Source organism: Chlamydotis macqueenii, chromosome 3 (assembly GCF_036417535.1).
Source record: "Chlamydotis macqueenii isolate bChlMac1 chromosome 3, bChlMac1.mat, whole genome shotgun sequence".
Lineage (NCBI taxonomy): Eukaryota > Metazoa > Chordata > Aves > Otidiformes > Otididae > Chlamydotis > Chlamydotis macqueenii.
In genome coordinates this window covers 113,451,163-113,462,570 of record NC_141558.1, presented here as the reverse complement: position 1 = coordinate 113,462,570, position 11,408 = coordinate 113,451,163, and positions in this window count along the sequence as shown.

Here is an 11,408-nt window from a genome sequence, read left to right as displayed (position 1 = left end):
TCTTCCATTCTGAGTAGGCTGCTAATTTTGCATCTTACTTTCACTGCATTGCAACATTAAGATCAGCTTTAACTAACATCCTCCCGGTAAATAGCTTACCTTTCTGTAACCTGTTGTGGCAGCCTATTGTCACAGGTAACAACTGCAGAAAACAAGATTACAGTGCACATGGGCTTATGGCCCAGACAGCTGGAGGAGGGCTTCTTGCCCGCCTTGTGCCAAGTTCTACTCTGGTGCTGCTGAAACAAAGAGGAGAAGTTCAGGGAGAAGAGGCAGAGTGGGGCTTTGCTTCTCAATTTTATTTTTTTCTTTTTCCCTCTGAAAGCAATTCCTTAACATTAAAGATGAGGAGAACAGTTTCTATTCAGGGTGACGAGTAAAGCATATTAAGAGTCATAGCAGAGACTTGGGATGATGCTGAGGGGCACCTTCCAACCACAGAACTGCTGTTCCTTCCCATACCTTTTTGTATAAAAAAAAAAAAGAAGGAAAAAAAAAAATCTCAGTTCCCCAAAGCCTAGGAATGGTAATTAAATTGTAGCTGCAGGAATAATGACAGATACGGGCCCCTTGCCTACACCTTTTCATCACCGCGCCCATCTCCCATCTGTTTTTTGTTTGCCCTAAAGCTTAAGTGGTTTCAAGAGCCTCCTCTTGCACGCATGTTCTCACTATGTGCCCATTTTAAATCTCTCTAGGTATTTTAACGAATTAATTAATTGCCAGTTGCTGACCTCAACTTAAGTACAAGTACACGCTGTAAGTCCTGACTTGCATCAGGCACTTTTCTTAGCACAGCAGCCCTTCTGGGGGCTACTCCAAATCTAAACCTTCCTGTTGTCCAATAACTTTCTGTTCTAAACCACCCTGGGTTGCCCTGATGTTGGCTTTCCCTGCCAAAGAAGGAAAGGCAAGGATGGCATTAAGGACATGAAAGGCACTATTTCGGGAAGCGCCCAACCACATAATCTGCTTGGAATATTTTAGGGTTTTCCCAATGTAGCCGGTATCAACACTACTTCGAACTACTACAGGGCAAGTCCAGTAAGAGCTGGTGGGATTTACATGAGCACCTGTAATACTGGTAGATTGTCCTCTGTAAGAAAGTCTTCTTGAAAAGGGGGTGCTTGTGCTTCCCGTAGCGTTACTGGGTAATAACCTGGAACGTGAGCCTTTGAAACATGGTCAGTGCTGGAATCCACGTGAGAACCAAGTGCTGTAATGATAATTGCTCATTATCTTATTATACAAGAACTTACAGCCCCAGAGGGTAAACAACTAATTAAATGATTATCCACTTTAAAAATGGCAACAAAGAAATGAGGAATATTCATTCTTTTAGCTCTTCTTCCGATACTGCCAGCAAAGTCACGTGTTCCTCAAAAGGTGAATGAGGCAGCCCAGGACAGACCGAACTCTCCCCATTCTGATGCTCTGAATGCCGTAGGGTGTTACTGAGGCAGGGAACTTGCTTTTAGAAGAGCAGGCTGCTTACTCAAAAGCAACTCAACTTTTGAGCTGCAACTCAAAATTAAGGAGGATTCGCTGACAGGTTATCTAGGAAGGCAGCCGATGCTGGCCTTCAGAGAAGTATGGGTCACCTTTTACATTCGAGGGTTTGCTTGTGCAGAATTCTAAAGAGAATTTATCTATCTGGGGCACTTGGTCAAGCTGGCTTATTCCCCACTTTCCCCAAATACATGGTGCAAGTTTCTGCTGTTAAGGGGGGGGTACTAACTTGGGAGGTAGCTTGGTCCCTTATAAATCAGAACGCTCGCTATTTTTGGAGGTTTTCTTAAGGAGCGGAGTGTGACAGAAGGAAGTGACTTTTTTTTTTTTTTTTTAATTCCCCATCCCCCCCTGACATTGTAACACAGTTGTTGCTTTCAAGAATATGCACGGTCTGTTTTCTTCAGACTGTTGGCTCGCCTGGTAAAATAATTAGCTGTTAGGCAGACAGAGGGAAAGGATCACATCTGCACAAGACAGGAAGACTGGGACAGTAGAAAGGGGAAAAAAAAAAATCCCTGCTTGAATCACAGCTGCCCACCATGCGTAGTAACAGTCCTTGCCAAGAATATTCAAATTGATTTAGGGAGAAAAGCTGAGGAAACTGTTTAACCCCAGCCTGCTTGGATCTGTGACAGTATCTCTAGGGGCTGCTCCGATCCCACTTTGGGCCGAAAGAAGGGTTTTCAAGCCACATGTTTCACCAACTGTCCTTCAACCCCCTTCCCCTTCTGCAACAGGAATACAAAACACAGAGTAATTGCCAGGCGTGAAGCTGTGAGCAGCTTTCCACACCAAGAAAATAACCAAAGGTGGGAACATTGATTTCATATTGATGGGATTAAGTTGTAATTGGATCATGTGATTAAAACCAAGAGCCAGACAAATTATTTGTGACTAATTTCGGGCAATAGGAACCTTTTACTGCCTGCCGTACGCTCTGAGTAAGGCCCCTTCTCAAAAGAAGTGGTCGGCATGTGCATCATCTGCAAACAACCTTTTCAAGTGTGTGAGTCCAAAATTACTTGCTCCAGAGTTTCTGAGCACACACATCCATCACAGATTGTGAGGGTTTTGCATCAAAAAATATGAGTAGCAATTAGTTCAGATATGCAAGTCTACAATGAATCCCTTTCCCTACTTAAATCTAAATCTGTAAGGATATGCTCATTTAATGATCAAAAAACAGGGTGTTTGAATATTTGTTCCCAGAACCTGTTGTCTCTGGGACCGTCTTTCCCTGCAGGAGTCCCAGGCTCAGTCCCAGCAATCTCTTTGGGGTAAATCTACAAAAGGATAAATGTAGAAATGCACAGAATCGTATCCAAATAAAATAAAAGTGCTATAAAGCAGGTGTTTTGATACTCGATTTCAGGTGCTGGTGCTCAGGTTGAAATCTGGAGCCCTAAACGCCACTTAAGCTGTGGGTGGGCCCTCCTTGCCAGCTGGAGCAGCGAACTTCAGCATTCAGCCCCTCCAAACCTCTGCTCAGCTGCAACCTCCCTTACAACGGGAGGCCTTTGGCACATAAGCTTTTTTCCAGTTAAAATACAAGTTCCCTGGGTACCTAAATGTCTGCTGTGAGGCAAATGCAGATCTGCTGAGACCCTGACAGCACTGAGCAGCTATGCACTGTGTCCATGCCGAAACCACAACAGCCCTTAGCAGCAAAGCGTTCTCCATCAAGCACGCCTGCGAAGCCAGGCTGGAATATGTGTGCTCAAGATGTTTTTGGATCAGGTCTCACACAAAAACAGCTGTGGGAGGAAATGGGCCCAGTAGTCAGACCACATTCACCATTAATATTCATTTATGCACAAATACTAACACAATCCTAGATGACTTCTAAAGGAATGGGCCTAAATACCTCCAGGAAGAGACAGTTCTGTGCTCTGGACAAATGATTTAGAGGCCACTGAAAGGAAACCCAAACCCTCTTCCTCTGTTTCATGAGAAGGGCCTCTCTTGCAAAGAGTTCCTGCCTGTGCATCCTGATGAGAAGGAGACATCTTACAACACCGGACGAAGCACCTGAACGGCTCTGAGGGGACGCAGCAGTGTCCTCAGCCTCTCCTACTTGCCAGGTTTTGGCAGCTCCTTGCACAGAGCTGACCAACTCCTGGGGATCCTCTGCACACCCTCAGCACCCATCAGCATGAAACGGGGTGCCTGACAGCCCCTAGCACTGGCAGCTCCCCCAGGCTGCAGGCGAGCCGCATCCTTGCACAGATTCAGGTCTCCAACTGCTCTGTAGCTCCTATGGGAGAAAGATGATCCTCTCCTCCCGCAGCACAGGAGCACTAAGCGGGTGTTGGACATAAACGTACGTGCAGAAGGCTCAGATACAGGAGTAAAGCAGGCTGTATCAGTAGTTAGGAGGATATGTCTGAGTGGGCACACTTGTAGTTCAGTTATTAAAAGAGGAAAGAGGTATAAAACGGAACCAGAGCAGAGTTAATGACGTATTTTTGATTTTGAAGGTGGTTAACTGGAAGCCCTGAAATCACATCCCTGAAGGAGGCAGGATTAAGCACAGCAACACCCCGAAGAATAAGAGACAGCTAGCGCCCCAAACTTACAGCAGCGAGTCAAGTAATCAGCTCACGGCAAGACAGAAATGTAATAAGGAAAATGCAACTCAAGAAAAGAAAAACAAACAGAATGGGAGAGAGACAGAGAGAGGGAAAGAGGGACAAGAGAGAGGAGCAGGGTAGGCGGAAGGCAGGCAGGCAGGCAACGTGATGGATGCCACCGGCTTGCTATCCATAGCTACACAGTCAGGACTGCTGTCACAGATACATCTGCTGGCCCTTGCTGGTGACCATGCAGTCAAGCACAGCCCAGCCATGCCCTTCAGAGGACGTGGTCTGTTCTTTCTCATTTTCTGCAAGGTGACAACAGTCAGTGTGCAAACCTGCAGCACTTTCCCGATGTTTAGAGTAGAGCTGCTGCTTATCCCTGGCCAGACTCCTTCTGAAGTCAATGAAATAACCCCGGGACAGGATAAGAGAGGTGTTCAACAGTGCTCTGGGGGGTCAAAGGAAAATTGTCGCTTGTTCTAGCACTGCATTTTTATTTAAAGTACTTGATGCATCAGGGATTACACCCCGCTGGAACCAGCTATTTCACAGGGAGTACAGCAAAGATGGAAGTTTGGGTTTTCCTCAAGGACACAGATCCACTTTGAGGGGCAAAGCCTAGAAAAGTGCACAAGAGGGAGGAGACATAGCAACCTTCCTCCCCAAGGTTTGCTCAAGTTCCCCGCTCAGGCCGGAGAAGTTATTAAAAAGGTAGGGAGTGTAAATCCACTAACACCAGGAATCCATATTCTTTCATCCAAATTCCTCTGTGAATCACTGTGAAGAAGCAAACACACAAGACCAAATCCAAAAACCATGTCAGTGCCTCCCTAGGAGCCTCAGATAGATGGTTCAGCATCACCTTACACTGATGGTCCGTCTGACTTCCAATATCTGCGCGCACAAGACGATGCCTGCCAACTTCAAGGGAGATATTCATGTGCACAACAGGCAGGACAAAGCCTTAAAACCACTAGTAGTTACACTTTTACTGCCAGAAGCAACATTTTAATCTAAGTATTGGCTCCTGACAGAGGGTGTATTCTCAGGCGCTCCAACATCTTTGCTCCATCTGAATAATTGCAAATGCCTGTCTTTAATCTATTTTCAAGAATTGTTGGGTTTATGTTTTTTCTTTTTTTTTTTTTTAAGTACAAAAGAAAATGTTTCTGTGTATACATTCATGGCAACAGAGCTACACAGAGACATAAACTAATGGAAGGTCCATATGTCGAGAGAATATCATATGTAATGAGAACTGCTGCATTTTTGTAAAATGTAATGGGACAGATACGCAGCAGCTGTGGGTTACTCAAGAAGCAGCTAATTTAGCAAGCTGAATTCAAGGATATTTCCCAGATCTCCCAAACAATGAATAGCAGTGTTGTTCAAGATTACCATTATGCCTTACATCCTCCTTTGACTGGAAGCTGGGGGAGGAAGCCTCTATCTGTGCTTCTAGGGCAGAAGTACATGATTAGTGCCTAGCTATCATAGGAAGCCCCAGGGGAGCAAGGGGGTCTGGACTTGAAGGAAGGAAGGAAATTGTGTAGGATAAACAAAAAAGAGCCTCAGGAAAGCAGTTGAGATGGGCAAGACTTGGTGAAAAATAGAGAAAGAAAAAAGGGAAATACTGAAGGGATCTATTTAAGTCCTAGCTAATATTAAACTTTAAAACAAAGATGCTCTCTTCTAAAACAGCATTAGAAATTTAGCAGGCTCGTATTTCTGTATATGTAGGTTTGTTCAAAGACAAGGTATTATTAATTTCAAACATACAAATAGCAGAGTTTTTAAAGCTTGACTACCCTTGGATTTTACTTTTCCAGGGATTTCACCCCTCTTCTCCAGAAAAAAAAACAACAACAACAACAACAACAAAACACCAAAAACCACCAAAAACCAAAACCAAACAAACACAACCAAGATACAGGCAACTCAGATGTAGCGGATGCAATCACAGCTCCATTTCACCATTCACTACCAGATTCACTGAGCACATGGGACTGGTGTGATCTGTTCTCCCAAGGTGGCCAGTTTGCCCAGGTAGCCCAGGGCCACCCCAGAGAGCCACAAACTCATTGCAGCTGTGGCTGCCCTGGCTCACAGCACAGCCCACCAGCCCCAGCTGCCTTCAATTCCCATTGCAGCTGAAGCCAAGTGCCTTGTATTGGAAAGGTAGCTGCACCAGAGGACCCACACCAGGCTCTGCTAATTCATATGTTAAAACAGATCATACCTCCTGCCTCCAAAAAAGAAAAAAAAAAGAAAAAGTAAAAGAGGGAAAAATCCGGGGCTAGTTCAAACTCTGGCTCCCTACACAATCTCCAAAGTCTTTATTTTTGATGGGGAAGGTCTCTGCGGTTCACAGTGCCAGTGCTGCCAAGAGCAAAGCGCTGCAGTTTGCAGCTACCCTTCTGCAGCTGGGAGGCAGAGGGGGAGGATAGGGACCGGCTAATCTGGAATCCAAATTTGTTGCAGGTTTCACACACATAAACAAAAGCCGCCAGGCCGTGCAGACAGACTGGGGCCTTGTTACATCAGCTCAAGGAAGATTTGTCAAGCGTAACACAAAACAATCCTCCCCCTGCAAAAAAAAAAAAAAAAAACCCTCTCCCTCAGCAAATTAAGAGATTACCTGAATGAACAGAGTTTGCAGAGGATTTTCAGATATAGTAACTTGGTAGGAGTAACTGAAAAGGAGATTGTTGCATTAAGACAGATTGCACTTATCTGGTTCCTGGATCACGGTGTTAGAATTTCCTCTTGCTGTACTGCTGAGATAACTGAAGGTTCTATCTCCCTGTAAAAGAAAAATGTTTGATTTCCACACAAACAGAATGAGCTTACACAGGAGAAGTATCAGGAGAATCCACCTCTCCTGGCCAAGCTCTTCTCTCTGCTCCATTGGTGGAAATCAGGAGTAAATGCCTAAGGCTCCCGGACGTGCTGTGCACTCCTGAGGGCAGAGCAGAGCAGGGGCTCCTGCTTTGCTGACCGAGTCATTCCCACAAGCCTGGCTTTAGAAATTCATTGTAGTAACAGGCTCAAGCCAAACCTTTTGCTTAGTTACACAGAGAAGGGATCGCTCCCTCTGTTTAAGTCAACGTGAAAACCACTGAGTGGCTTATGTAACGTAGCATCGGGCCTCCGAAGTGTTTTATGGCAGAGGAGTACATCTGGACTCAGCAAAAGGCTATCTTGGGCCAAGGACTTTGCTCTTTACCATGTATGATCTACACATGCAAGTCTGGGGTGTACTTCTGCTCCTAAAGTCACAGCTGAAGTGAGATAGTGCAGCTAAAAGTTGTGGAACTACCTGAAATAAATAAACACATTTTAAAATAGACATTTTAAAGCTTTTTGAGCTGACCCTTTCTATTTAGTGATAAACAAATGCCACTCTGCTCTCATATCAGAATGCACTTCCCAGAGCAGTTCATTCCTTTGCACAAGGACAAAACCCCAGCCCTCAGCAAGAAGAGCCTGAATTTATTCAGAAGTCCATAGGAAACAGCTGTTGCTTTCAACCCAGCCTCTCCTTTATCTCCTTTATTGTTTATTCATGTCTCAACTAATACTAGCCACTGTGAGCAGGTCAGGACTCTGCACTCCAAAAACCTCCTCAGAAGCTAATGGAACGCAGCCCGTTGCCAGTAGGATGGAGGAGCTGGGTTTTACATTATTCAATTCCCAGGTGGTGACAGAGGTAAATTCCTGACTTCGTTAGCTAATAGTGCAGACAAGAGTCAGGCCTTTGCCCCAGATTTTTGCAGAGGGGCGCAAACATTCAGTGAGTTGTGTGAAGGAAACCAAATGCAACAAGTCAAAAATGGAGCGTGCCTGTGGACATTTCTCCCCTTCTTCCCCGAGTTTGTTGACAGTTCCTTTGTACTACAAAGGATGTTTACTCCCCCTCTCTTCTGTAACAATATAGTGAGCAGGATTATGCTCAAAAACCTGCAAAAATTAATCTGTAAAGTCTGTGCTGTGGTGTCACGGCATGCAGAAGTGACCCAGAGCCCAAAGAGGCTGGGGATATTTTTACAGAGAAGAAGGGAAGAGGCACAGAGTGATGACCCCAACAGGTATTTGCTGGAGATTTGCTACCAGGCAGGGAGAAACACGGCAGTAATGAGCCCAGTGTGAAAAACGGGAAAATGGAAGGCAGGGCTCCCATGTCCTCCTTCCAACTGCCTTCATTTGTCTCTGTTTCCCAGCCAAAACGTGGGTGTAATTGTTCAGGCATAGCATGAAGCTTTAAAGACTCACAGTGGATACGGCATAGCGGGAGGACAGCATGATGTCAGCAAGAAGTGAGTTGTTTTCCTCAGCTGTGGAAGAATTAGTGAACTAGAAACCCAAGGATGTCAGGACTTCAGTCCAAATTGGAAAGAGCATTTGAGCTCACCAGATTGGCAGGGGACAGAGGGACAACCCTGTGTCTCCCCTTGCAGAAAGGCTTGTTGATTTTCCTGAGTTACGAACCACTGAAAGCTAGACGTATCACTCACACTCTTTAAAGCACTGCAAAACCCAAAGCAGCATCCCCACGGGGAGAAAAGCAACATGCATTTGCCACGGAGAAGGAGAGAGGAGAGGTGAATGCCTGCCCATAGAGCAGACCTCTCTTCACTTAACAGCATATGACAGTGTCACTTATTTTCACAAACAGCTATTTAACAGTCAACATAAGGAAGCATCATGAATAGAGAACAGCAGACAAGGCATAAATTACACAGCTAACTAAAGACTATGTTTCCTACTCTACTTTAAAAGGCAGGCCAGATGTCTTCAAATACAGTCAACTGTTAGTCAGCGTGGCAAAACCCTTTCAAGACCAGCTAACTCAAGTCACAGTGTGCGCTTGATTCGCTTTGGCTGAACGGGGATCTTCCTGGGCTGCAAGCAGCATCTATGTGCAGCTGAAAATACGGTGGGAATGAGTCAGTTCCTTGGAGCTTGTGTGGGAGGCAAAGGCAGAACTGTGGGTGGCTTCAAAGTGTTAAACAGCCTTTTAAATTCAGGCCCAGTTTCTCAGAGGAATAAGGAAACAGAGATAGTCACCCAGTCTGGATTTAGTTCCATGCCTTGGGTCAGCCTTGAGAAAATTGCTCTCTGATAGTGACAGCCACTTCCCAGGCATGCAGATCCACTTGCTCCTGAGCCAGTTCAGCTTCGGATGTAATTCTGTGGAGTTTAACAGCAGCCCAGTTAGTCCCTCACCCATAGCAATGTAGCAGCAGCTGACCCTTCTCTCCTGACATCCGCAGGCTGCCTCTCAGGAAAGGGAGAGCCTCACCAGCTCCAGTTCAAGCATTTGTCTGTCCATCTCCACTCCATCTCACCCGTTTTGCTTGAGCTGCCTGGGATAATAACTCTGCCAACACGGGCATCTCGGGTACCCACTCCATGCGATGACAGAGAGCCGCTTCAACCATCCAGCTCTGTATTGGCAGGGAGTTTCCCCGCCCCACAGTCTGTCATTCCAACTCTGGCGCCAAGAGCTTTGGGATGTGGTCCTACCCACCACCGGTCTGCACATATGGGGGAAAGGGGATGCTGTGGGTTAAATTACCTGGCACATTGAAAATTCAGGCCCCATCCAGTTTCCTCCTGCCAACTGTTTGCCATTCAGCCCCATTCTCCTATACTGCAGCCGGAGTCTGGTCAGCTCTAAAGAGGATTTATTGCTTTTACTGGATCAGGCTCACCCTTCCATTTAAGTGGATTAATGTGGGTTAGCTCTAACTTAGCCCCACACAGCATTAGCCAAGTCAACATAAAGTTCCCTACTACTGGCAATTTTGTTGTTTTTTCCCTGTCACGATGAATTTTTAATGGTCTTTATGTGCGAAAGCAGCTTTGCAAAATCTTAGGCTCCTGCTTTCCAACTTAGATGATTTGGCATGTGAAGAATGCAGTGAATATTTAAACCTGTAGTTTGGCATAGCCTGCACAGAGGAGCTAGAAACCTAGCCCTGGCCCTTCGGGGACTGGCTAGTAACCATGCAAAACTCCCAGCCTGGAGGAACACCATGGGGAGCTTGTGAGGATCCATCAGTCTTCAGTGCTCAACCAAAATCACCCTAACCCCACCGTTCTTTAGATTCTTTTAATTAACCTCAGGATTCATATGGAGGAGCTGTACGTGGGTGGAGTTGTGGGTTATTTGATAGATGACTCGGCTCACTCTGCTGGTCGTATTTTATTCACGTGAGAGTAACTGTTGAAGGCTGTTATTTACCACTGGGACCAGGGTCCCCATCCCAGTAAACCATGTGCAACCATGTGGTAACAATCTCTGCCTGGAAGATCTTACAATCAAACCAGATTAGAGAAAAGGGTCAAAAAGGAAGGGACCCCTCTTTTGCCCTCATCGTACAGATGGGTGAACTAAGGGCTCATACACACATTCAAGCAGCCACCAATTCAGAGTTTACTGTAACCCCTTTGTACGCAGTTTAGCCCACAGCAAAATCAAGGCAAATCGACTTAGCTTTACCGGCTGTAAAAGGGCAGCCGGTTCAGGAGCCATCACAAGAAAACCTCCATCATCCGCTTGAACACACAAGGATAGATGCTGGAATTCAGCCAAGACAACGTGGCTTTCATCTTTTACATGAAAGGGGGCTCCCTTTGACATTTTGAGGCCCACTTTTTTAAGAGCTGTTACACAAACTTCGGCTCGCACGAGCTTGGAAATATGGAGACACGTACGACCAAAACTTCCAAAGCAAGCAACATTTCTGTACGCTGGGCCCTGTTCTGCAAAGACATATGCAGGAACAGTCCCCTTGACTTTGGCTGAACAACTCCAACAGGTATCAGTTTGCAACCACCAGCCATAAGGACCACAGCTGAAAGGCGTTGATTTCTGGTCTCAGTGTCCCCCAAGCCATGATCTCGGTTTAGATATGAGCATGGAAAGATGCAAGTTTCTTCAGAAGTTGCTGCTGCTCTCTATCTTAGTGTGGCTTTCTGGAAATCCCAGATCTAAATATTGGCAGTTCTGTGCTATTTAATTTGTGAAGCTATCAGACCTCCTACACCCAGTGGCTGCCTTCACGCATGATCATATTAAGGAGGCTCCGTAAGCTGGTATGTCATTATCTCAGTGTGTTAATTTATTAAGTCTGGCCTACATACAGTCAGATGGACTATTCCCTTTGGGTTCTTATTATCAGCAAGATCCAGACATTTTAAGCCTTTTGGAGCCCAGGAATCTCTCTCATCATGCATGTAGAAGCCCAAGGAAATCTCTTGGAATCATTGACTTCCCAGCTACAATAATTTAATTTCATAGATGGAAAGATACTC